Source organism: Nicotiana tabacum, chromosome 21, assembly GCF_000715075.1.
Source record: "Nicotiana tabacum cultivar K326 chromosome 21, ASM71507v2, whole genome shotgun sequence".
In the NCBI taxonomy this organism is placed as follows: domain Eukaryota; kingdom Viridiplantae; phylum Streptophyta; class Magnoliopsida; order Solanales; family Solanaceae; genus Nicotiana; species Nicotiana tabacum.
This window is the reverse complement of record NC_134100.1, coordinates 36,483,304-36,510,507: the sequence shown is the minus strand read 5'-3', so window position 1 is coordinate 36,510,507 and position 27,204 is coordinate 36,483,304. Positions and strand designations below refer to the sequence as shown.

The window sequence follows — 27,204 nt, the reverse complement described above, 5'->3', positions numbered from 1 at the left end:
AACCAAGCACGGCGATTAGATATATCCCTATCCTAACCGCAAATCTGTTCCCGATACTCAACTTCAAGATCTCGCTCTACTCAATCTTATATGCAATCTAGAATTCCCTCTCCCGAGTTCAATCCTAGATTCGTAGATAGTATTCAATTGATGATCAAGCAATTAAATAATTAAGCGCGAGATAGAATAAATAAACCAATATGATAAAACAATAAGAACAATTCAAGTTTCAAACTACAACATTCATGTAGCAGCCACAACTCTAGAACTAATAAACCATGAAACTAAAGGAAGAGAAGAGAAGAAAAACTGAGAATCCTTGTTCCCGAGTGTTCCTTGCTTGTGTTTTCCTCTCAAAGTGGTGCCTCCCCCGCCAAAATAAGTTTATACTTGCTTTTATACGAGTTGGGGGCGTCCTGGGTCGAAATAACCTTGTCCCAGACGAAATAGGATACTTTCCCGTCACCCAACGCCCAGGGTAGCGTGGGGCGCTAGTCCTGGCGCTGGGATTTTTGAAGTTCTGGAAACTGGGCCACATGTAGCGCCCTACGCTACTTGTGGTGCTACACTATCCCAATTTTTTATTTTGCTCTATTTTTGCTTTAACTCGTGCACTTTCATCCCACATTACCTTCGGATGACTCCTACACATTAAAATACCACGAATTAACACAATTTATAACATTATACATCCGAAATTTATGAAATATGAGTAAAATGCGAGGCGATATGCATATAAATATATATACTTTAAGCTAAATATCATATATCTATGAGTTTGAGAGTTGAATATTGTGAAAAGATAAAAATTCTCCCACCATGGATATTATAAGCAGATATTAGTTCCTGATAGTATTATGTGGATCGGGTTGCACGTTGTAATGGTATTATGTGTGGATCGAGTTGCCACGGGAATATTTAGGGATCAGATTGCACGGCATAACATTATTATTACTATTAGTAGATCGGGTTGCACGCCTCAACGTCGCTTGAATTTGGTATCATCCCTCCGGAGTCAGGTGTTTACCCATATTACTTTTGGCCCTGTGAACGCATGGTACTCAGATTGATATTGATTTGGACACTCTGTCAGCATCATGTATATAGATTTGTGCGGTGAGAATTGGTATTGGATTGTGAGGGTGTATTTGTCGCTTACACTCAAGCAGTGGCTCTCATTTCTTTTACCTGACTGTTATTTGACTCATATCATGATTGTTAAAGATTTGAGATATGTGATATTATATGCTATCTCTTGTTTGAAAAGCATGTTTACATACCAGCTTTACTGTGCTTATACTGGTAGATGTGATTGATACTATCATGCTTTATCCCATATGATGCTATGACTCTTGTGATTATTGAGCTGTTAGTAGCTCCGACTATTAACCTCTCGCCACTACTTCTTTGAGGCTAGAATTGATACTTATTGAGTATCGTGTTTTGTACTCATACTACACTTCTGCACTTTTTGTACAAGTTCCGAGACTGGTTTTGGTGGCATTTATCCAGCAGAGTAGGAGTTCTTTTAGAGACTTTGTGGTGAGCTGCTTAATTGATCCAATACGCATCACATGGAGTCTTCCTTCCCTATTCTTTATAACTGTATTTGTAATTTTATTATATCCGGACATACCTTGTATTCAGTTGAGATCTTGTACTCTTATTAGATGCATGTGACTAGTTGTGTCACCACGGATTTTGGGAGAGTTTGTGAGACAGTTGTGGTCATATGCAGACCTTATCTGAGATTTATGCAACATTTGATATTTGAGTTATGTTAGTTTCTTAATAATTGAATTCTGTTATTGATATGTGTGTTGGCTTGCCTTGCTAGTGAGTTAGGCACTATCACGACCTTTGATAGAATTTTGGAGGGTAACAACGTATAAGAATGTTTCTTCTTCGTCTTCAGCTGCCTTAAATTAGGTGGATCCACAGTCTGGCTCTTGCTGCTTGAACCCATTTGCTTTCTTTCTCTTGGTATGTATTCAATCCACATGCTCTCACTGTCTGTACATTTATCCAACGAATAACGACATGCACCTACCAAGTGTTCACGTAATATATTGTTTGCTTTTTCTAATCGCTCACTCGACTAATTAAGCCTACGGGCTGCATCAATTCGAGTTCGAATCATTTGGCTAATTTTATTTTAAGTGGTTGAATAAGTCAGTATTTAGGACTCGAAAATCTATGAGCCCTTGCGAAGTAGTCCAATAGTGAAGTGAAACTGGGCTAACTGGTTAAATAGGCCCCTAACAGAGGAACCCCTTAGACAATTTCATCCTCAAAGTAAAGCTGTAGCAGAACCATATACAGAGCGAGCCATGCCAGGTCCCATAGTCGAAGAAGTTGAGGTCGAGAAGAAGCCTCAGGTACTTTCATTTATCTCCATTTTCCTCTCAAATCTTTGTTCCCCAAAAGTTTTGTGTGCATTAATAGATTAGTTGCTCTGTTTTAATGGTAACGTTATCTTTGTTGATATTGGGGGCCACAGGATGAGGAGCTCATAGTGTAAGATGTGAAAGAGGAAGACGACGACCACGATGATGATGAAGCGGATGATTCGGACGACGATGATGACAAGGAAGATGATGCCCTAGGTCTTGTTTCTCTACTGGTGTTCCCGAATGTTCTTTTCCTCTGTATTCGTGTTTGAAGTTTCTTATTTTGTTTTCAAAATTTTTGCATTTCCAGTCCCTAATGAGGGGTCGCGATTGCAGTAGGTTGATCGATAGCATAAGAATTACTCATAATATGATGAATCGTCTAAACTTTGGGAATTAGGTAGAGGATTCAATATAGTTTGTGTTTGAGGCTAAGTTGATTGATTACTTGAGCATGCTGATTTTGACTTTGGTCCATCACTGCTAGTTTGTGAAGTTGCTACTGCGACTTCAGAATCTTTGCGTAGATCACATAGGATTTCATGCACAGAGTTTTGTATTGGCTAAGCTCTTTTGGTACTCAATTAGTAACTGAACCGTTTGGGGCTAATGCAACTTCTGCAGTTTATTTTGGTTTCTGTTCTAAGAGTTCAATGCATATTATGACATTGTTCATAGAAGGTTTTAAAAGAAATGGATGCTACATGTTTAATTTCCTAACAGCAATTCATCTACTTTATTGTAGTCATTGTTGTATGAGCTGATTGGGCTTGGTAAACTTTTGTAATTCAATTTGGAATGTTGACTAATTCTTGTTGGGAGGCAGCTTCTGAAATATGGATAATACTGTCCTACATTTTGAATTTGGCTATTTACAAGCTGACGGAATATTAGACCCACTAGTGTAAATTTTGGGTACACAGCTCTAACTGCTAGATGCAGTCTCCTTCTTAGGGATAGAACTAGCAGACATGTTTGTATACTTGCTAGTCATTTTTTTTTTATTTGTTTCATTTTGTGAACTAATTCAATTGCATACAGATTTGCTCTTTCAATTGCAACAGAGCAATTGCTCTGTTGCGCATGTTTGGGGCCATTACCTAGTTGTATCATATATTTGATAGACATGCCAAATCAACTGCTCAGCAGTCTGTGATATCAATGGTAATGCGTGTTCAAACTTTTTCCATCAATGACAGGTGGTAATGAAAGTACCAAGCAGAGCCGGAGTGAGAAAAAGAGTCGTAAAGCCATGTTGAAACTTGGCATGAAACCTCTTACAGGTGTTAGCAGGGTCACTATTAAGAGGACAAAAAATGTTAGTTTCCTCATTATATCCTTTCATCTGGAAAATTCAGCTATTAATTGTTGCTGACTAGTTCGATAACAACTATTGCAGGTCTTATTTTGCATCTCAAAACCAGATGTCTTTAAGAGCGCACATTCGGAAACCTATGTCATATTTGGAGAGGCTAAGATTGAAGATTTGAGCTCTCAGCTGCAGACACAGGCAGCGCAACAGTTTAGGATGCCAGACATGGGATCTGTTATGGCTAAGTCAAATGTCTCTCCCTCTACTGCTGCTGCAGAGGCTGAGGAAGAAGAAGAAGAGGTTGATGAGACGGGGGTTGAACCTCGAGACATTGAGTTGGTTATGACACAAGCAGGTGTGTCCAGGAGCAAGGCAGTTAAAGCGTTGAAGACCAACAACTGGGACATAGTTAGTGCCATTATGGAACTGACAACATAAGCAAGTTTATATTACCTTTCTATTGTTGCTCCATCATGATTTTTGCAGGTTCTCTTATATTATTTTTTCTTGTCACCTAACTGGCGCACCCCATTAAGCAATTAGATTGTGTGTTGCTGCAATTGAACTCAAATCAGTTCTATCAAGAAAAATGCGCTTTGTTCGTTTTATATGATTAATTTGATTTGGTTCAATTTATCTTAGGCCATTATTTTGTACTTGTGTGCTTATCAATCCTATGGCGGAAGCAGTTAAACTTGCATCTGATAATCTTGAGATTGTTATCGTACTCCTTTCTCTTGAAACAATTATCTTAAACTTTTTCTATGATTATACAGGCAAAACTTTTGACATATGTTAACGTGGAATTTCTTTCGCTTATACTATCTTTCAATTGCATACAGATGTTACAGAAATATTATATATAAATTCTGTCCTGCGCAAAGAAGCCAGTCAGACTGTTCCCTTCTAAAATTTAGCTGAAAATGAATTTGGTCCTCGAAAACAAGCACTAGATTCATCCAGGTGCTGGTCAATCAATATCTCTTCTTTAAAACCTAGTGGCAATTGTGAATATTGCTTTTGGCTCCGTTCTATAAACCAAATCACAATTTGATGTACACGACATGTTTCAATCAACAGACTGGGTTTCGGGTACGTAAATAGGAAGTTGCTCGTATAAACTTGCAGAACTACTTGTTACAAATAAGGATAAAATAGTAGATGCCTATAAGTGAACTTGAAAACTGAGGTAGGGGGTGGAGAAACCTGAAAACTGATGAAAGAACTGAAAGCAATAGGAATATTTTGCATTCCTTTGAAACGTTTTTTTTTTTACATTGTATATGTACCCCTACTTATACAAAAGGAGAAAAACAAAAAAGACAGACCTATAACCAATTCTGTACAATGGACAGCTATATTTTGTACAATTAGACAGCTATATAGTGAGACAAAATTAGAGGAAGAATGGTACTATCCTAATCAGCAATTCTAGATTGTTCCATAGTATTATCTTTATGTCTTGATATTTCTTCTTCTTGCTCAATCCGACTATGAACTTGGGTTCAAGTATGAAAAAGCAGTCCAGTTGTCTCTCTTGGTCCAACATGAAATATTAGCCGACCCAAATTCTATATACATCAGTTAGACCCTTTGGGACTTCTTTTCCAGAACCATTTGATCCATACGATGAAGAGAAAGATTTGAGGCACCTTTTGTGAGAACTCCGGCAAAACCTCTGTTAACACCCCCCTCAAGTGGGAGCCCGAATATCGGACTCCCAACTTGCCTAAAAAACTTCGATGAAGAGGTTCTGCAAACCCTTTTGTGAAGATATCAGCGATTTGGGCTGTAGTTGGAACAAAAGACAAGGAAATTAGACCATCGAGCAGTTTTTTGCGGATGAAGTGGAAATCAATTTCGATATGCTTTGTTCGTTCGTGAAAAAATAAATTTTTCGCTATGTAAATCACAGCTTGATTGTCACAACGGACAGAGACCGGAAGCAAAGGGGAAATAGATATGTCAGCAAGAAAACGAACAACCCATAAAAGTTCTGTTACCAAACGTCGGATAGATCGATATTCAGCTTTCGCCGAAGATTAAGAAATTACTTGTTGTTTCTTCAATTTGCAGGAGACGGGGCATCCTCCTATGCTTAAGAAGAAACCACTAACTGATCTTTGAGTAACCGAGCAAGATGCCCAATCTGCGTCACAATAGCTCAAAATCTGAAATGAAGGTTCGGATGAGAAGAAAAGTCCCAAACTTGGATCATTTCGAACATATCGGAGAGTATGTAAAGCTGCCTGATAGTGTTCAGATCTTGGAGATTGCATGTATTGGCTCAAAGTCTGTATAGCAAAGGATAGATCTGGTCGGGTATTTGTGATAAAATTTAGCTTCCCCAAGAGCCTTCGATAAATGGTAGGATCAGGCAAAAGCTCACCAGAATCAGCAGTAAGCTTAATGTTTGAATCAAATGGAGTAGAAACATCTCTTGACTGTAGAATGAGGTCAATTGCAAATTTCCTCTGAGTCAAAATGATAACTCCAGGCTCGTGTAAAAGTTCCATACCTAGAAAATAACTTGCTTCTCCTAGGTCCTTAATTCCAATTCAGAATCAAGGAATGATTTTATCTCACTGATTTCTTCTTGATTGTTGCCTGTTAGGAGAATATCATCAACATATACGGCTAATATAGTCGTTAGAGTCCCAGAAGCTTTGAAGAACAAGGAGTAGTCATTGACCGAGGAGGTGAAACCTCTGGATCCTAAAGCAGAGAATAGTCGAGCATACCATTGGCGCGATGCCTATTTCAAATCATAGAGGGACTTGCGAGGACGAAAAATATGGGAAGAGCTTGGAGGTGCAACTCCTAGTGGAAACTTCATAAACACTTCCTCGTCCAAGTCGCCATGTAAGAAGGTGTTATTAACATCTAACTGGTATAATTTCCATCCTTTCTTCACTGCAACAGTTAACAAACATCTGATAGTTGTCATTTTCACCACTGGTGAAAATGTCTCTGTGTAGTCTATTCCCTCTCGTTGTGTATCTCCTCATATTACTAGCCTTGCTTTGAGTCTTTTCAAACTTCCATCAGATTTGACTTTAACTTTGTACACCCATTTGCAGGGCAATGCTTTCCTTCCAAAAGGGAGTTGAACTACTTCCCAGGTGCAATTGGATTCTAATGCCTCAAGCTCTTTTGCCATAGCTGCTTGCCAATCGGAATGAATGGCCGCTTCTTGGTAAGAATTTGGCTTAGAAATTTGGCATATAGAGTTAACAAACTGTTGATTTGGTTGAGAAAGTACAGAGAAAGAGTAAGAGTGAAACGGGGGTAAAAGATGGGTTTGGTGAAATTACTGAATAAGCAGCATCACATATGTAGTTTGATAAATATTTAGGTGTATTATACTCTCTAGAAGATCTGCGTAGCCCATCTGCTGGAACTGATTCAACTCTTGATATAGACAGAGTAACAATGGGGGAATCTGACCCTCTAGGACTGGAAGATGATAAAGAAATAACACTTGGTGTAGTTACATTAGGTGAATTAGATTCCTGTTGTGAAGAAAAAATAGGCATTCCCTCATCAGAGACAGGAAAACTGGCTGGAAATAATTTTGACATAGGAGTGGAATAAGAAAAAGGGAATATAGACTCAAAGAATTTGATATCCGTGGAAACAAATACTTGATTCGATTGAAGATTCAAAACTCTATATCCTTTCTTTCCAAAAGGGTAACCTAAGAAGACTCCAGGGATTGCTCTAGGTTGTAGTTTATCTCTATTTCTAGAAAGAGTAGAGACAAAGCATAAACAACCGAAAGGCTTCAAATAAGAGTAATCTGGCAATTTGCCAAACAAAACTTGATAGGGTGATCTATTATTTAGAACTCTTAAAGGGAATCTATTAATCAAGTAATTAAGTTGCTGTTAGCAAACAGTCACCCCAATATTTCTTTGGTAAATGAGACTGAAATAATAAGGCTCTACTTGTCTCTAATAAGTATTTGTGTTTTCTTTTCACTACCCCATTTTGCTGTGGGGTTCCAATACATGATGTGTGATGAACTATCCCTTTGGAAGCAAAGAAATCTGAAGGAGTTATTCCTGTCCCTAACTCATATGCATTATCCGATCTTATGATCTTAATCTTGGCTGAAAACTGTCTTTCTATAAGAGCTAAAAAGGATTTAAGAGTAGGGAAAGTATTAGACTTTATAGACAAAAGATAGGCCCAAGTTGCCCTTGATAAATCATCCACAATGGTAAGAAAATATCTTTCTTCCCTGTAAGTGGGAACATTGTAAGGACCCCTGGTGTCTATGTGTAGTAATTCAAAATACTGTTTAGAGCTAATAGAGCTTGTTGAAAAAGGAAATTTGGACTGTCTTGCCATTGGGCAGATGTCACAAGGAAAAATCTGTTTATCTGTTGATGAAAGAGATATATTCTTTATATTCTTCATTGCATGATAAGGTAAGTGCCCCAATCTTAAATGCCAAAGTCTGTTCGAATTCATAAAATCAAAAACTGCAGTTTTATTCATATTCAAACTTTCATTAGATGGAAAAATTCCTCTTACAGATGTTTGAACAGACTCTGGGACAGAACTACAAGACTGAACAAAAGACTTTGAGTTGACTGCACTACAAGTCTTCACATGACTTTTAGGGAAAGGAAATAAAGGCTCAATGGACACCGAATCTGACTTAGACACTCTAGACTTAGTTGAATCAACTACCAGCACATAGAGACCAACAAAAGTTTCACCAAGTACCATTTGCCCCTTCAGAGAAGGGGCATGTACAAAACATTCAGATTTTGTAAATAAAATATCAGAATTCAGCTGCTTACACAGTTGGTCAACAGACAAAAGATTATGTTTGAAAGAAGGAATATAAAGAACATTATGTAACTCAAGATCAGGTAAAATTAATACACTTCCTAAACTGTAAACTTTGACTTTATAAGAATTTGGTAGTGTAACTTGAATAGGGAAAGGAAGTTGTTTGAAATTATTTAGAAGTGTTTTATCATGAGTCATATATTGTGAGGCTCATGAATCAATTATCCAAAACTTGGATGTGATAGTTGTAAAACAACAAAATAAAGGTATGAAAAGCAGCACATTTACCCACAAAGTTGGCATTTGCATTAGCATTAGAACCTGAAGTACTTATGTTTTCAACCTGCACAGATTGTGTCATCTGAATCAGCTGCTCACACTATTCTTTTGTGAACCCCTGTGGATTCATTAGGCTAGGTGCAACGCCTCCAGTGATAACTGCTCCTCCTCTTGATGTTTCACCTTCCTCAATCACTGTTGCATTAGCCTGAACATTTCCAAAGTTTCTCTTTGGCTTAGTGAACTTGAAAGACGGTGGGTACCCAACAAGTTTATAACATTTCTCTTTCTGGTGTCCCTTCTTCTTACAGTATGAGCAGAAGTTATTTTTTCTTTCTTCAGTATTACTGTTATGATTTCCACCCCTGTACTCACCGTTAGCTTTCTGTGCATTCTATTTTTGTGCATTAACATTATAAGCACTAGGCTGATCAGTTGACACATGGTGACCAGAATGGACCTCTCTTTGAGATTCTTCATGTAAAATGATTGAATAAGGTTATGCTGTAGAAGGATGGAGCTTTATCATGAGGATGTTTCCCCTTACTCCAGAATATCCCTCATTGAGCCCCATCAAGAACTAGATTAGCTTTTGATCTTCATTCATTTTGTGATTGTGAGTTTTTGCTCCATATTTGCACTCACACCCACAAGTTATGAAAGTATTAAGAACTTTCATTTGATCTCAGATTCTTTTGAGCCTAGTAAAGTATGCTGTAACATCATTTGTTCCTTGCAAAATGTTGTTAAGTTCTCTTTGCAGCTGGAACAGCTTTGCACCATCAGCCTGGCCATATCTTTATTCCATCTCAGCCCAAAGTTCTTTAGCTGTCTCAGAGTAAATGACACTCTCTGCTATATCCTTGCTTAAGGAGTTTAACAGTCAAGCAATGACCATGTCATTGCATCTCCTCCACTGTGCAAACAGAGGTGAGTTCTCAACTGGTTTTTGCATGAACCATTGATGAATCCTAGTTTGTTTTTAGCAGAAAGAGAGATTAATACCCCCTTCTCCAATTTTCATAACTAGTTCCATCAAAACTGACATTAATAAGGTTTATTCCAGGAGAATCAGAAGAGTTAAGAAAATATGGATGAGTTCCATCCACAAGATTTGAAGCTACTACTATGGTGTTCCTAACAACAGCATCAAGGATAGTCCCGGGCGTGACTTCTCCAGATGAAATACCAGATTCTGAAGCAACAGCCATAGCAAGGAAATGATGGAATAGAAGAGATGAAAGGGGGAAAAAAGGAGGAAAACAACAAAAGATAGAGAAATAAGATCATTAAATTAGAGCACTTGCTCCTGATACCATGAAAGCAATAGGAATATTTTGCATTCTTTTGAAACGTTTTTTTTTACATTGTATATGTACCCCTACTTATACAAAAGGGGAAAAACTAAAAGACAGAGACCTATAACCAATTCTGTACAATGGACACTTATATTTTGTACAATTAGACAACTATATAGTGAGACAAAATTAGAGGAAGAATGGTACTATCCTAATCAGGAATTCTAGATTGTTCCATAGTATTATCTTCATGTCTTGATGTTTCTTCTACTTGCTCAATCTGACTATGAACTTGGGCTCAAGTATGAAAAAGCAGTCCAGTTGTCTCTCTTGGTCCAATAAGACTGGATCAAATATTAGCCAGCCCAAATTCTAGATACATCAGGTAGACCTTTTGGGACTTCTTTTCCAGAATCATTTGATCCATACGATGAAGAGAAAGATTTGAGGCACCTTTTTTGAGAACTTCGGCAAAACCTCTGTTAGCAAGAACTTGTGTTAAGACACTTTCGCTCGGGTCGAGACTTCCACTCCGTCCTAAGACGGAACAAAGAAGAGTGGGGAACCTCTCGCTGATTTTTGGAATTCGACATCATGAAGTGTTTTCACACCATCGACTGACATCGACTCATCCCAATCTTTAAGGAAGAGATCGACGATCCCAAGTTCTTTTACCCCATTCAGAAAGTCTTTTCCGCCAGACGATGACTCAAGGTTCATATTAGGGAAAGGAGAGTGAGGGAAAGAGGGGGCAGCCCTCGGCCCGATCATCCAATTCGCTCCAACAGACAGGTATGATTCCGTAGTCAAAGCAACTTCGTCACTTTTGTGTAGCAACTACAAATTAAAGAAGTTATGCAAAATGAGTAAAGGGAAAAAATATAAATATCAGGTCATGTATCTTCTTAAATGCCGACCGGTCATACACTTTTATCAACCCAAAATAGCCAATGAAAACAGCCGGACAAATGACTTTTATCCTAACCTAGTAAAATGACTAAGATAATGTGGCCCTACACATTAGTTAAACGTTAAAGAATCGATCTTTCTATCTTTAGAACAAGACGACCCAAAAGAAAAATTAATACATAAGCATTAATGAACTAAATAGATGCAAGGGCCTTGACTTGATTCGTTCTTTTATATGTCAAAGGTGTCTATTAAGAACAATCCAAAAGAAAAATTAATGAGCAAAGCAAATTAAAAACAAAGTGGGGAAGAAGAGAGAAAGCAGTACTCTTTACGATATTAGTATACTCGTGTATGTATAAATATTATATATTAGATACATTGATTATATATCGAATAAAGTATTAAAAATCAATATATACCCTATATAATTGGTGTTTAATCAATATATTATTAATGTATAAATACTGTATATACGGAGGATAAACTGATTATACATTGATTATGTACTGAATTCTGTGATTATACAATGATACTGACCTAGAACCTCATCAGTTGTGATGAAATAAAAGAGAAAACAAATTCGAGAAAGAAAAGAAGAGGAGGAAGAAGAAAAAGAAGAAGAAGCAGAAAAAGAAGAGGAAGAAGAAGAGGAGGAGGAAGAGGAAGAAGAAGAGGAGGAGGAAAAGGAAGAAGAAGAAGAAGAGGGGGATGATAGATGGTAGTGGTAGAATATTAGTCGGACTTTTGGATGGGCATTACTGATGGGGGCTTCCTCCTTCACAGTCGAATAATTTGTGATTAGAACTATAACAGGAAAAAGACATCTCAAACTCTGGGGAGAAGGAGTTTTATGGCAAACGATTTGTGCGCAGAAGAAGCTCCGCCTAGATTTTGGTTTTAGATTTGTGTACGGCTTAAAAACAAATTAATTTTTTTAATGAAAAAAGTTTGGTAATTAAAAAATAATGGAGCTATTTTTAGTTTATTACTAATATGTGCTGCTGGTCTAGTTAATTCTTCACAAGTAACGGGAAAAAAATATAAGAAGACTTAACTAGACTAACCGCCCATATTAGTAAAATAAACTAAAAGTAGTCCCATTATTTTTTAATTACGTAATTTTTACGTTAAAAATTCTGAAGTTCTTTTGTATCCGTAACAAATCTAAAACATAAAATCTACGCACAGATCGTTTGCCACTAAGCTCCTTCTAAGAGTTTGAGATGTCTTTTTTCCTGCTATAATTCTAATCACAAATCTTTCGACTATGAAGGAGCAAGCCCCCATCAGTGACGCCCATTAGAAAGTCTAAGTAATATTCTACCACTACCATCTATCTTGTTCTTCTTTTCTTCTATTCTTCTTTTCTTTCTCGAATTTTCTTTCTCTTTTTTTTATCAGACCTGATGAGGTTCTAGATCAGTATTAATGTATAATTACTAAATTCGGTGTATAATCATTATATAATCACTTTGTCCTCCATATATAATATTTTTACACTAATAATATATTGATTAAACACTGAATATACATAGTATATATTGAATTTTAATACTTTATTCGATATATAATCAATATATCCAGTATATAACATTTATAATTGTCCGGCTATTTTTTTATGGCTATTTTGGATTGATAAAAGTGTATGGCTAGTCAGTGTTTAAGAAGATACAGGACTGGCTATTTATGTTTTTTTTCCCTTTTATTTTTCTAGCCCAAACCAGCCCATAATTTATCCCAAACCAGCCCATAATTTATCCCAAACTTGAGACGTGAAAGACGTGAATAATTTCTTCTATCCGCTTTTTGTAGAACTCTTTTGAATGTTTTGCACAAAGACGGATTGGTAGGTATTTGAGAAACAGTTGCAGTGATCATAGTAAGAAAAAGAAAATTTTACGTTGACACATGATTAAGAAACGATGACAAAATATGTGCCCCTATTTAGGACTGCCTAAATATTTGAACAACACTATAAGATCTAATCCAATTTATTCAAATTCATTTACGATAAGCACGAGTTTTCAATCACAAGCAATTTTCCAAGTTTTCAAAAAATAATTAATTACTTGTCAAATATCTACCACTTATTATTTTATGCTTTTGTATAATGGAATTAAGGTAAACATACCCCTTTGTTAGGACATCTATATTTTTGAAGGTACTCCTTACCAGATTTAATCTAATATTTTTTTCTTAATTTAAATTTCCATTCTTCCAAATCCATTTATGATGAATATAATTTTTAACTCACGAGCCAGGAGTTACTTCTTTGTACCAAAATTTTTAATAGATTTTGTGTTTATATTCTATCTTAGTTTACGTTGAGTCAACTAACATTTATTTTTTTATTAATAAGATTGGGTTTGATTTGTTTATAAGTTGAAATATTCCAAAGATGCTAAGTTGGGCGGGTTGGGCTACAATTCATTGTTTAGCCCATCTTAATCCAAATGAACTTTGGATAAGATTGGACATTGATCCATTTATTGAGTCAGCCGATTTTGACCTCCCAAATACAGCCCAAACAGTCAATTTGCAACTCGTAATAAGTTTGCGTGGGTATGACTCCGCATGAAACAATGCTTTTTTGAGTAAGAAAGAATGATTTTGCGTGGGTACAACTTACCTCACTCAGCCTAAAAAAGAAAGTAATGTTGGTTTTGATATGACAATCAAAGGGAATATCGAGATTGCTTTGGACCAAAAAAGATAGCACGCACAACCAGATTTTTATAGCACGCTCATTTGATTAACCAATACTAAGGGGCAAAGTGCAAACAAACCATTATCCAAATTTAATTTCCTTTAATTTGTTTTGAACCCAGAAATTTCAGTACTCCCCAATATCTGCAAATGTTTCTAGCGCTTGCATCATTCGGATGAATACTTCCGCCCTTATCCTATCCATTGAATGTTACTTTTTTTGTTTTTTGGATCTAAACAATATTATTTCGTTAAACCAGTGCAATAGCCAGAATACTTGAATACAGATAATCATCATCATACTTGTTTACCCTTAAAATTGGATAACAATTAAACTTATAATGAGGTTCTAAGGATACGCGATTTCACTTAATACCGATAGACAAATACGAAGATTAATAACAGAAATAAACTATAAAATAAAGCAAACCGATATTGAAACGGAATCCAACCCTCGAGCTAGGGTACCCTCGAACTGACTGATACCAAAATAGTTAAAAATAAAGCAAGCTGATAAACAATCGTATCAACAGGAAAGAAAATTGTATTACTTTTATCTCTCTGAATCGTCTGTTACAAATGATTAGAACCCCCTTTATATAGTAGATGAGTTCTACTTATGGTACAATTCTAATTACAGAAGAAAACTCCATGATTAGCTAATCAATTGTTTCTAATTTGATCCGTTTCGAGATTTACGCCATGATCCTCGACCAGTCACCGAGATTTACGCCATGATCCTCGACCAGCCACGGATATCATGCCTTTCTGTTATTATGCTATCTTCGATCTTGCTCGATGTCTGTCTCACTTGGCTTTGATCGCTACTAGCCTCGATCGTGACAGGTACCTCAGTTCTGAACTCAGTACCTTATCCTCGTGATATGGCATATTCCCTTACGAGGCCATCCTTCGATGCAAACTCACGGTCTAGGTCAAATAGTAAAATCGGGTGGGCCCGATTTTAACCATATACAGATAGTCCCCTCGTTTTTTTGGAGTTTAATGACAAGAAACGAATTGAGCCTTCGATTTTCTATCTCGACCTGTCATGATGTCATCCTTGTGACGTAAGCGACGGAAGTGACTGAAACGTCATGTCTGTACAGTTATCAAGGCATTAAATGTACGTCAGTCGATGGTCGGCCATCGCCAATATTGAACCGTCGTTGTGAAATTTATAAATATCCCCTCTCTCCATCATTTTGAACTTTTACTTTCAGATTTCCAATCTCTAAAGCTTTTTATATCTTCTAATTTCTTCATTTGCAAATCAACGATTTTTACTGCTAACCTCTTCTCAAAACACCAAATCTTATGACCTCAATCTATTTTTAACTTCAAATCCATACAAAAATGGCAAAAACATTAAAAACTATTCATCAAAAGGAAAACGCTTCTTCATCGCGGCCAGTCGGCGACAAGACACCGGCAGAGATGCGCCTCGAGGAGTGTGTTCCCGGGGGTGTGTCCTCACTTTCGATTTTAAGATCGATAAAGCCTCGTCGATTCCCGGTCGATGCGAGCCAGTGTCGATGTATATATGCTCGATAACTGAGAGATACCTTATGCAGGTAAAGAAAGATTGCAACTGGGAGGGCAAAGAGGTGATGATCCTGACCCCCGAAGAGGATATCACCACCCATGTGGAAGGGTTTCTAAGTGTTTACACTTACCCTTTCACGATGGGCCCCCTCGACCCCGTCGTCGTTGATTTTTTCCATCAGTATCAAATAACCCTAGGCCAAATCCATCCTTCATTTTGGCGAATTGTGATTCTGTTCCGATTCTTCGTGAGCAAAGTCGAGGGGATGCCTTTCACCCTCGACCACCTCATCAGGTTATACAGCCCCCACCTCTATCGAGGCGGGTTAATAAAACTCCAATGCCAGGCTACCAAAGTGTTGTTTTCGAGCATAGATGAGGACAAAGACCGAGGCTGGATGGGCCGATACGTTCGAGTGAGGACTTTCGACCTAATCCCGGCCGAGAAGATGCCATTTCCCGAGAAATTGAATATGAAGGGTAAGTACAATCCCACTGTTAGCTCTTATTTATTGTTTTGCTCCTTTGCTTCTTCTCATCGATATCCCATTTCGTGATGTAGCGGTCGCTAGGATGCCCGGTACAATTTCTAACCTTAAGAGTTGGGTTCGGGACCTAGCCTCGACCTCTTCGTATGCCGAGCGCTCATGGCGCGATTTATCAAAGGGCCGATGGGAAGCCAAAACGCATGGTAAGCCCCATTTGCCACGTCTTTAATGATTTTATCAAAGCATTTCTTACTTAATTTCCTTTTATACAGGCCTTGGCAAAGATGTTGTTATGAGGACCCTATCTGGTGAGGGGGATACTTCGATCCCGGCACCGAAACCAGCGAAGGACAAAAAGAGAAAAAAGTCCTCACCCTCCGAGGATCCATAACCTAAGAAGAAGGCAGCTTGTAATCCGAGGAAGAACATCATCCTCCTAACAGAAAAGTATGTTCGGCGTCTAAGGGAGGAAGACGAAGAAGTGGAAGAAGACAACTCCGGGTTGGTGGCCCGAGTGGGAATGAGCATCGAGGCCCCAAAGGCCACTGAATGGTGAAGGCTGCAAAGACTCTGTCTCGAGATGATGGGGTCTCGGGAAGGGACTTGGGCGAAGTCCTCGAGGATCAAAGATGCCTCCCACCACACTGAGCCAACGGTGGGTACGGCTGTCGAGGCCCCTCGAGATGAGGAGAACGCCCCAAGTGATTAACTTGGGGCAATAGAAATCGGAGGCTCCCCGCTGCTCCCCTAGTTTTCTGAGGAGATGATTCAAAAGGATTGGGCCTTGAAGACCCTCTCCATCGAAGGAGCCCACGGAAGGGAGGACCCCTTCCATGATTACTTTACCGGTCTGAGTGACTTGGAGGTCTCGAGGAAGGACTTGGGCGAGGCATCTAACCTTTTCACTGAAGCGCAGCAAGCTCTGAATCGGGTAAGCCTTAGCTCCCCTTGTTGGTATTACCTTTGTGTTTATTTTTCTCTTTTTGTCTGACTTCTTTTCTTCTTTCTACATAGGCCTCAGCGCTTCACCGAGAAGCATTCAGTCTCGAGCCGAGCTGAGTCGGTACAAGGCTGACATTCAAAGACTTACCGAGGAGAGGAATTCCCTCAACCTTCTCATTAAACAAAAAAAAGAACATATCAAGGACCTCCGAGCCGAATTGGCCACGACTCACAAAGATCGGACCAACCTGATCGAGAAGGTAATGAAAATCTTAAAAGCTCATGGGCTCGATTCGGGAACGGTGGCTAATTCGATCTCACAGTTGCATCAGAAGGTCGAGAGGATTAAGTAGCTCCGCGAGGAGGTCAACATGATAAAGGCGGAGTCCTTAGGGTGGAAAGAAGGTATGGACCACTTTGCTGCAGAAAAAAAAAACTGCTCGAGCCCAATTATCATCGACCAAAAGTCAGCTTCAACGTATGAAGGAGAAGAGCTCGGCTCAAGTAAGGAAAATAGAGGAGCTCGAGGCTCGGTTGGCTTCCGAACTTGCCAAGGCCAAATCTGAAGCTGAAAAGGCAAAGGTCGAGGCAGATGCGATCGTGGCCGTCTACCAGGCCGATGCTGAAGCCGCTCAAGTCCAAGCGAGAAAGGCAGTCGGGACTTCACAAACTCGAGCATATTGGATTGCCGAACTCGCCAAATTCCAATCTCGGAGGGAAGCCCTCGAAGAGATCCATGCTCGAGGTTTCGATCTTATCAATGAGATAGTAAAGGCTAGAGAGCATGAAGCTGAAGATGGAGCGCTGGCCACTTCCGATGATGATGATGATGATGGCAGCAAGAGCGGGTCCAAGAATGGGGAGGACCTCGATAGAGAAGAAGCTTCCCCAGGAGAAGATCAGAACCTTAGGATTTTTCACTTTTGATCTTTTGTATAAGATCCTGATCTGACCTTGTAAATATTATCTTATATATAAAGATCTCTTTCCTTTCCGACTTGTCTTTATTTCATTTATGCTTTGTGAAAATTTTGTTTTATTTATGCCTTATGAAAATTTTGTTCATAAGTTCGAGGCTTAGGCAATTTGATCAAAGCCGAACTAGTGTAGTTTTTATAATCGAGTGAGTACATGCTCGAACTCGGAGTAGGGTGACCCTTAGGTTTTAATTGAGTGAGGATGATTTCTCAAAAATAAACTAGCCCTTTAGGCTCTTGAATTAGGCTGATACGACCATAGCAAAAAGAATGGCTTTCTCCCCCTTTTCGGCTTGAAAAGTTTATTGTTTAATCATATAAATTTTGTTGTTCCTTAGCACTAAATAAAGGATTTGCTCGAGAATTCGAACGGTTCCGTACCCATTAGGATTTTCAAGGGTCGATATTATCGAAACCCTTTGTTTCGTAATGCCTTAGCATAAAATAAAGAATTTGTTCGAGAGTTCGAATGACTTTGTACCCATTAGGGTTTTCGAAGGGTCGATATTATCAAGACCCTTAGAAATTTAGCCAAGGGTAGCCTTTTTAACCGGTTCGTGAAAATATTCGAAGGCTTGTTTAATAACGAAAATCGGACGTCTCCGAACCGTGTTAATTTGGCCGTAGCCTTTAACTTGGGATTTGCCTTTTGGGCTTGTTCCCCTGTTATACTTCAAACTTGTTCGAAGTATCAGTTCCCGAGTGGGGTGGCCGTGGCCTATAAAATCGAGGATTGCCTTTTTAAGGTCTTACGATTTCGAGGTTTAGTAATTCGATCATGTCAATTTTTTTGGACGGCAGTCCCCGAGTATCGGGTAAATTGTTTGAAGTTCAGTTGTGATCGGCCCTTAAGCCAATTTCCACAATAGATCATAAGTAGGAAATTGAAAAGTATAAATTTTTCTGAAGCATGGAACATCTGGTAAGGAAAAATACTTCTTTCAATAGATTATACATGCGTACGTGTTTTGCCATTAGGGTTCGAGTAATGTACATGGACACGGTTCATTTGACCGTTTGGTCCTCTACAAAATTTACCTATCGAGACCCTATCGACATGAAGTATTTTCCTTGTAACTATCCGAAGGTGATGCCCACCAGTATTTGAGGTTGATTGTAAAGGAGCCTCGGATACTGTTGAATTGCTCTAAGTTAGCATGAACAATGGTTGCCTCGTTAAAAACCTCGCCGGAAAAACCCATTTGGGAAAACAACCGGTCTAAGGGAAAAAGAGTGCAACACGTGCTTTCAGACCTAAGGACTCTATGTTTGAAGAATCCTTTGATGTGTTCGATTAAACACCTGCAAATGGTTAGTATAAAATATAAATGAAAATGGAGAAGGTCATACTTTAGCAGTAATATCGTTTGAGGAGTGATATATTCCAATTGTTTGGTAATTGTTCGCCATGCCAAGTTTGTAGGATCCTTTTCCGATGAAATCGAGGACCTAGTATGGTCCCTCCCAGTTCGGACCAAGTTTTCCTTCATTTGGGTCTCGAGTATTGAAGGTCACCTTCCTCAGATGCAAGTCCCCGATTTTGAAGTGTCGAAGATTCGCTCTTCGATTGTAGTACTTTTCGATCCATTGTTTCTGTGCGGCCATTCGAACGAGGGCGGCTTCTTGTTTTTCATCTAGCAATTCGAGGCTTGTATGCATAGTCTCATGATTTGACTCTTCCGTTGCATATCGAAACCTGACGCTGGGTTCCTCGACTTCAACCTGGATCATATCTTCGGCGTCGTATACTAAAGAAAATGGTGTTGCCCCCGTACTGGATTTTGACGTCGTTCGATACGCCCAAAGGACTTCGGGCAATATTTCTCTCCATTTTCCCTTAGCATCATTCAATCTTTTCTTTAGATTTTGAATGATGGTTTTGTTTGTCGATTTGGCTTGTCCGTTCTCACTAGGATGATATGGCGTCGACAGGATCCTCTTTATTTTGTAATCTTCGAGAAATTTTGTCACTTTGCCGCCGACGAATTGCTTTCCATTATCATATACGATCTCGGCAGCCATCTCGAATCGGCATATAATGTGGTCCCAGATAAAGTCTATGACCTCTTTCTCTCTAATTTTCTCGAAAGCATGTGCTTCAACTCACTTAGAGAAATAGTTAGTCATAAACAAAATAAATTTAGCTTTACCTGGGGCCGATGGCAAAGGGCCGGCGATATCCATTCCTCACTTCATGAATGGCCATGGGGATAAGACTGAGTGGAGTTGCTTTCCGGGCTGGTGAATCATCGGCGCATATCTTTGACATTTGTCACACTTTCAAACAAACTCTTTTGTATCCTTCTCCATATCGGCCCAATAGTATCCTGCTCTGATGACTTTGTGAACCAATGATTCGGCACCAGAATGATTTCCGCAGGTGCCTTCGTGGATTTCTCGTAGGACGTAGTCGGTATCTCCTGGTCCTAAACATATTCCCAATGGTCCATCGAACATCCTTCTATACAGGGTTCCATCTTCGGCCAATGTGAATCGTGTAGCCTTCGTACGTAGAGTTCTCAATTTTTTAGGATGCGATGGAAGCTTCCCCTTCTTTAGGTACTCGATATATTTGTTCCTCCAATCCCAGGTCAAACTTGTGGAGTTGATTTCAGCGTGGCCTCATTCGATTACTGACCTTGAAAGTTGTACGACAGTCCCCGAGCTAATCTCGCCATCTTCGACTGATGACCCCAAATTTGCAAGGGCATCGGCCTCATTGTTTTGTTCTCGAGGCACATGCTGTAAGGTCCATTCTTTAAACTGATGTAGAGTCACCTGTAATTTGTCCAAGTACCTCTGTATTCGATCTCCTCGGACCTTGAAAGTTATGTTGACTTGGTTTACCACGAGCAGGGGGTCACATTTGGCCTCGATGACTTCTACTCCCAAACCTTTGCTAGCTCGAGACCTGCAATCATGGCCTCATACTTGGCCTCATTGTTAGTTAACTTGGAAGTTTTGATAGCTTGTCTAATTTTATTACCCGTGGGTGGCTTCAAAATGATGCCTAGCCCGGACCCCTTCACGTTCGAAGCGCCGTCTGAGAAGAGGGTCCACATTCCCGATGATGTACCCAATTATAATAATAGTTCCTTTTCGTCCTCGAGTACCCGGGCTGATGTAAAGTCGTCCACGAAGTCCGCTAATATTTGAGACTCGATGGTCGTTCGGGGTTGATACTCGATATCGTACCCACTGATCTCGACGGCCCATTTGGCCAATCGGCCCGAAAGTTCGGGTTTATGCAAAATATTGTGAAAGGGATAAGTAGTCACCACACAGATCAGGTGACACTGAAAATATGGTTTTAATTTCCTAGAAGTGCTTATTAAGGAAAGCACTAATTTTTCTAAGTGTGGGTACAGGGTCTCGACCTCACCTAGAGTTCGACTAACATAATAAATAGGAAATTGCGTACCTTGCTCTTCTCGAACTAGCAGCTCACTTACCTCGATTTTCGAGACTGCTAAGTACAATTATAGTTGCTCGTCCGCTTTCGGAGTATGAAGTAGTGGCGGGCTCGAGAGGTACCGCTTTAGTTCTTCCAATGCTTGTTGGCATTCCGGGGTCCATGCAAAATTGTTATTCTTTTTTAGCAGTGAGAAGAACCTGTGACTTCTATCTGAAGACCTTGAGATGAATCGGCCTAGGGTGGCTATGCGCCCTGTTAATCTTTGTACGGCCTTAACATTATCCATGACTGTGATGTCTTCGATCACTTTGATCTTATCGGGGTTGATTTAGATACCCCGATTTGATACCATAAAGCCGAGGAACTTGCCAGAGCCGACCCCGAATGCACATTTCTCCGGGTTGAGTTTCATGTTGTATTTCCTTAGTATATCGAAGGTCTCCTGCAAATGTGTCAAATGGTCCTCTGCTCGCAGGGACTTAACTATCATATCGTCAATATAAATTTCCATTGAATTACCTATTTGTTCTTCGAACATTCGATTTACTAAGCGTTGATAAGTGACACCAGCAATTTTTAGTCCAAACGACATTACATTATAACAATAGGTGCCATACTTAGTGATGAACGAGGTCTTTTCCTGATCCTTCGGGTTTATTTGTATTTGATTGTACCCGGAATAGGCATCGAGAAAAATAAGGATCTCGTGGCCGGCCGTGGCATCGATCATGCGATTGATATTGGGCAGAGAAAAAGAGTCTTTAGGATATTCTTTGTTTAAATCTTTATAATCTACGCAGATCCTAAGTTTATTTCCCTTTTTAGGGACTACGACTACGTTTGCTAACCATTTGGGATATTTTACCTCCCAAATGGATCCTATTTTGAGAAGTTTGGTTACCTCGTCCTTGATGAATGCATGTTTTACCTCGGACTGGGGTCTTCTCTTTTGTTTTACCGGGCAAAACTTCGAGTCCAAGCTCAGTCGATGTGTAGCGATTTCCGGCGGGATCCCTGTCATATCTAAATGGGACCAAGCAAAACAATCAATATTATTGATAAGAAATTTGATGAGTTTTTCCCTAAGCTCAGAGGTTAACCCCGTACCCAGGTATACCTTTCGATCGGGTAGATGCTCGATCAGTACGACTTGCTCCAGCTCCTCGAACGTCGATTTGGTGGCGTCGGAATCCTCGGGGATTATGAAGGATCAAGGGATCCAATAATCATCATCCTCATTTGTTCCCTGCTTCTCCGATTGAGTCGAGGCTGGTAGCTGTGGTTTCTATTTAGCTTCCTGTTTTCCTTTGGACTCCGATCCTTTTGTTGACAAAAGCGCCGATACCGGTATCACTTCGTCGACCGCGAACATCTCTTTGGCAGCATGTTGTTCCTCATACACCATTTTTACTCCATCCGGTGTTGGGAACTTCAGCATTTGGTGAAGGGTTGAGGGGACCGCTCTCATATTGTAAATCTGGGGGTCTTCCGAGCAGTGTGTTGTATCTCATATCGCCTTCAATCACATGGAACTTTGTTTCTTGAATAATTTCGGCTACATTTACTGGTAGGATTATTTCACCTTTAGTTGTTTCGCTTTCCATGTTAAAGCCATTGAGAATCCGAGTTATGGGTACGATCTGATCTTGTAGGCCGAGCTGCTCCACGACCCTATCGAATAATATTGGTTGAACTTCCTGGATCAATTAAAACACGTTTAACCTAAATTTTATTCATAAGGATAGAGATTACCAAAGCATCATTGTGGGGGTTGTGAGATCCCTTCTGCTTCCTCGTCATTGAATGATAAAGCACCTTCTGGCACATAGTCTCGAGTTTATTTTTATCTGGTGATTGATACTTTAGTGCTTTTGAACACGAGCCCTTGTGGAATATCGACCCCACCAACGATCATGTGAATCACGTGTTGTGGTTCTTTCTGCTCGTTTTTCCTGTTTGCGTCTCTGTCTCTGAAATGGTTTTTAGCTCGGTCGCTCAAGAATTCTCGAAGATGACCCTCGTTGAATAGACGGGCCAATTCCTCCCTTAGTTGTCTGCAGTCTTCGGTTTTATGACCATGTGTACCATGGTATTTGCATGTTTGATTGGGGTTCTTTTGGGATGGATCGGTTTGTAGGGGTCTGGGCTATCTAGTATCTTTGATGCTCCTAATGGCTGCCACAATACCTGATGCGTCTATGTTGAATTGTATTCTGACAATTGCGCTACTTCTGTGGGATTGGCATGTTTATCGAAGACACTTTTGCTCATGAGCCCTTGAGATCTCTGTCTTCGATCGTTCCTTCAATCATTTCGGATGAGATTGCATCTTGGGTCGTTATTTCTACGATCTGCGTTGTATGGTAGATACCGATCTCTGCTCGACTGGGGTTCTCTGTCGATATCCCTTTGAGTTCTGCCGACGGGCCTGTTTGGATAAGCAAAATCGGAAAGGGTCCCCAATTGATCATCCTCGACCCTGATCTTCGACTGGTATCGATTATGTACATCGGCCCAAGTTACCACTAGATATTCAATTAAATTCTGCTTTAGCTGTCGTGATGCCACCGAACTTCGTTCGTTCAAACCTTGAGTAAAGGCCTGAACAGCCCAATCGTCTGTAACCGGTCGTAGTTCCATGCGTTCCATATGAAACCGAGATACAAATTCCCTCAATATTTCGTTGTCTGTTTGTTTTTTATTGCTCCGGCATGTGCCTTTATGAATGAGTCTGCAAGCATGGCGAAGGAATCGATGGAATTAGGCGGCAAATTATGGTATCATATCATTGCTCCTTTCGACAAGGTTTCTCCAAATTTCTTCAGTAGAACATATTCAATCTCATCGTCTTAAAAGTCATTTCCCTTTATTGCGCATGTATAAGAAGTGACATGTTCATTAGAGTCGGTGGTCCCATTGTACTTGGGAATTTCTGGCATTCGAAACTTCTTCAGAATGGGTTTTGGTGCCGCACTTGGTGGGAAGGGCTTCTGTACAAATTTCTTTGAATCCATACCATTTAGAATCGGCGGTGCCCCTGGTATTTGGTCAACCCGGGAGTTGTATGTCTCCACTTTCTTATCATTTGCCTCGATTTTCTTTTCTCCCGATTCAATATGTTTAGTGAGCTCCTCGAACATTTTCATAATGGCAGGGTCAGTCCCCAATTCGTTGGCGTTTGACTTTTCTGGCACAGGCCCAGTCCTGTGACCGACTTCTGGTTCGATCCTACTCGGTGTTCGGTGCTAATTTTGTAGTTGTGCTATAGCGGCTTGTTGAGCCTGTAACATTTCGATTATAAATTGGAGGTTAAATCCACCATCTTCTCCACCCTGTGTACCTCGACCTCCTGATCGAACTTCTCTGTGTATGCTACCTTTGGGATCAATGCCTAAATTTGCCTTTAGGGCGACATGTGAACTGACATTGACGGGATTTGTAATTGGGGCTTCCTCGAGGTCAGCCTAAGGCTCCTCAATCTCTAGGGCGGCTATATTGTCATTTTACCCATGAAATCTGAGACCGTTATCACCATGTATAGGCGCTGCTTGTGAGTTTGACATGTTTATCCTGAAAACAAAGATTGTTACGAGAATAAGTGTAAAGCAGTGTGTGTTATTGGAATCAGTATTAAGCAATCACTATTATCCTTAGCCCCACGGTGGGCGCCAAACTGTTTACCCTTAAAATTGGATAACAATTAAACTTTTAATGAGGTTCTAAGGATACACGATTTCACTTAATACCGGTAGACAAATATGAAGATTAATAACAGAAATGAACTATAAAATAAGGCGAACCAGTATTGAAACGGAATTCAACCCTCGAGCTAGAGTGCCCTCGAACTGACTGATACCAAAATAATTAAAAATAAAGCAAGCTGATAAACAATCGTGTCAACAGGAAAGAAAATTGTATTGCTTTTATCTCTCTGAATCGTCTGTTACAAATGATTAGAACCCCCCTTTATATAGTAGAGGAGTTCTACTTATGGTACAATTCTAATTACAGAAGAAAACCCCATGATTAGCTAATCAACCATTTCTGATTTGATCCGTTCCGAGATTTACGCCATGATCCTTGGTCAGTCACCGAGATTTACGGCATGATTCTCGACCAACCACGGATATCTTGCCTTTCTGTTATTATGCTATCTTCGATCTTGATCGATGTCTGTCTCACTTGGCTTCGATCGCTACTAGCCTCGATCTTGACAGGTACCTCGGTTCCGAACTCGGTACCTTATCCTCGTGATATGGCATATTCCGTTACAAGGCCATCCTTCGATACAAACTTCCGGTCTCGGTCAGATAGTAAAATCGGGTGGGCCCGATTTTAACCGTATACAATACTATACTAAAGTATGAACACCCTAAGTTAGAAGTTGATTTATAAATTTACCCATCAAAAGCTAACTGATAGTTTTGCCCTTCAACCAATCCTACTCCTATAAAAAAAATTGTACAAAAATGTAACTTACATTCTAATAAATACAAAAGGTGAAGATATTGAAAAATTGTAACGGTTAATCACGATAATGGTGGTTAGACTCTTCAATTACCTGCCGTTATTGTGCTCTTCAAAAACCAATATAGAATTTTCAATTAGTTATAAAAGACACTTGAACAATTATTTATCAAGTGCAAGTAATCTGAAATTGAAGAGGCTATCGTTATTATCTCACCTTTGGTTGAATGAGCAGTAATTACCAAGAGGCAAGAGTCATATTCATGTTCTTTCTTATCTGTATGTTGTTATGTACATAATATTGTGCTTAATTTTCCGATATATAGGGAAGAATCTTGAGATATATACTTATTCATGTTTTGGATGTCCAAAAAAATCTAACAAATAGCTGGTCATATTCTTCAGAATTTTAGATCCTTTATATCCCACCAATATCAACTTTCTCCGTATCTGTGACGCTAAATGGAACTTTCGGAGAGTAAGGAACTTTCGGAGGTACTCTTTACTCTTTACTCTTTCCTCTCTCTTTATATTTTGATGTCTTTATCTGTATATATGAAACTTGCGGTGAACTCTCTTTGTGCTATGGAGTAGAATCTTATTAACTGATGTTAGTCTCAATTTTGTGGGAGGTTCTCAGGGGTATATGTAAATTGAGTATTTTGTAAATTGATTTATGCGGTTGAGTTTTATTTGCCACTTAGTTGTCATGGGTTGGTCTTATTATTTTAATTGTACCATTCATTGATGGGATTTGGAGGCACACTAAATAATTCATATTTGTATGAAACAAATCCATTCAAATGTTAACATATAAAAAGTCCGATTACCACTTTTATCGGATGGTATACTTTGTCTTTTCAGTGAGTTGAGAATTTACTAATTTCATCGTCTAATTTGTTGCAAAATTAGCAATAAATATTATTCCATTGGTAATTTTCTTGACCAGGTGTTAATATCTTTTGGTAATTTACTCACTCTCTCAGGTGATATTCTGAAGATAAGAAAACAAGGTTGAAATTCTGGGTTGTGGCTTGTACTATCACGATGTATGGTTAGAAGAGAAACAAAAAAGGAATGCCAAAGCTAGAAAGATAACGAGGGATAAGGGGTCATTTTCTTTTTATATCTTGCTATGGAGCAAATACTAACGCAATTATGCTTTGTCTGACAATGAATTAGGGGTGCGATGGCCAAAGAGCCAGCATGCTTCTTTGCCTTGAGAGTTGAGAGTTGAGAGTTGAGACATACACTATCCTTTCCTATGGAGAAGTTTTAGGCAAGGAATGGTCGGAGAGTGTTTTAATGTACTATAATCTTATATTGTTTTGAAATTGGATTTTTTTTTCTTTAAATTTTATTTTATTCCTCAATCACATGTAGAGGCGGATCTAGGATTTTAGTTCCATGGGTTACCCATTTAAACTTATGGGTTCATATCTACTATTTACTGTAATTTTAGTAACTTTTTACACATAAATTGATGCTTTGCGTCGAAAGTATCGGGTTCAACTGAACCCGGTAGTTGTATGGTGCATTTGCCCCTGATCACATGTTTTGATAATATTCATAATTTTAAAAAAAATAAACCTATTGACACGGAATACACGTGCAACGCACCTAACCAGAACTAGTACCAAAATAAAGGGAAAGGAATACCAATATTCAGA

General features: G+C 39.3%; 1 long non-coding RNA gene and 1 pseudogene across 1 annotated transcript; both read left to right on the top strand.

The window, feature by feature from the left end:
• The first annotated feature begins 2,162 nt into the window (after positions 1-2,162).
• Positions 2,163-4,319, top strand: LOC107761780 (nascent polypeptide-associated complex subunit alpha-like protein 2; annotated as a pseudogene).
• Positions 4,320-5,130: 811 nt separating this feature from the next.
• Positions 5,131-26,937, top strand: LOC142175533 (uncharacterized). The gene is made up of 6 exons (XR_012704647.1): positions 5,131-6,592; positions 6,783-6,898; positions 9,536-9,714; positions 9,851-10,874; positions 25,940-26,029; positions 26,521-26,937. It is a non-coding gene; the product is annotated as an uncharacterized LOC142175533 (long non-coding RNA).
• The last annotated feature ends 267 nt before the right edge of the window (positions 26,938-27,204 follow it).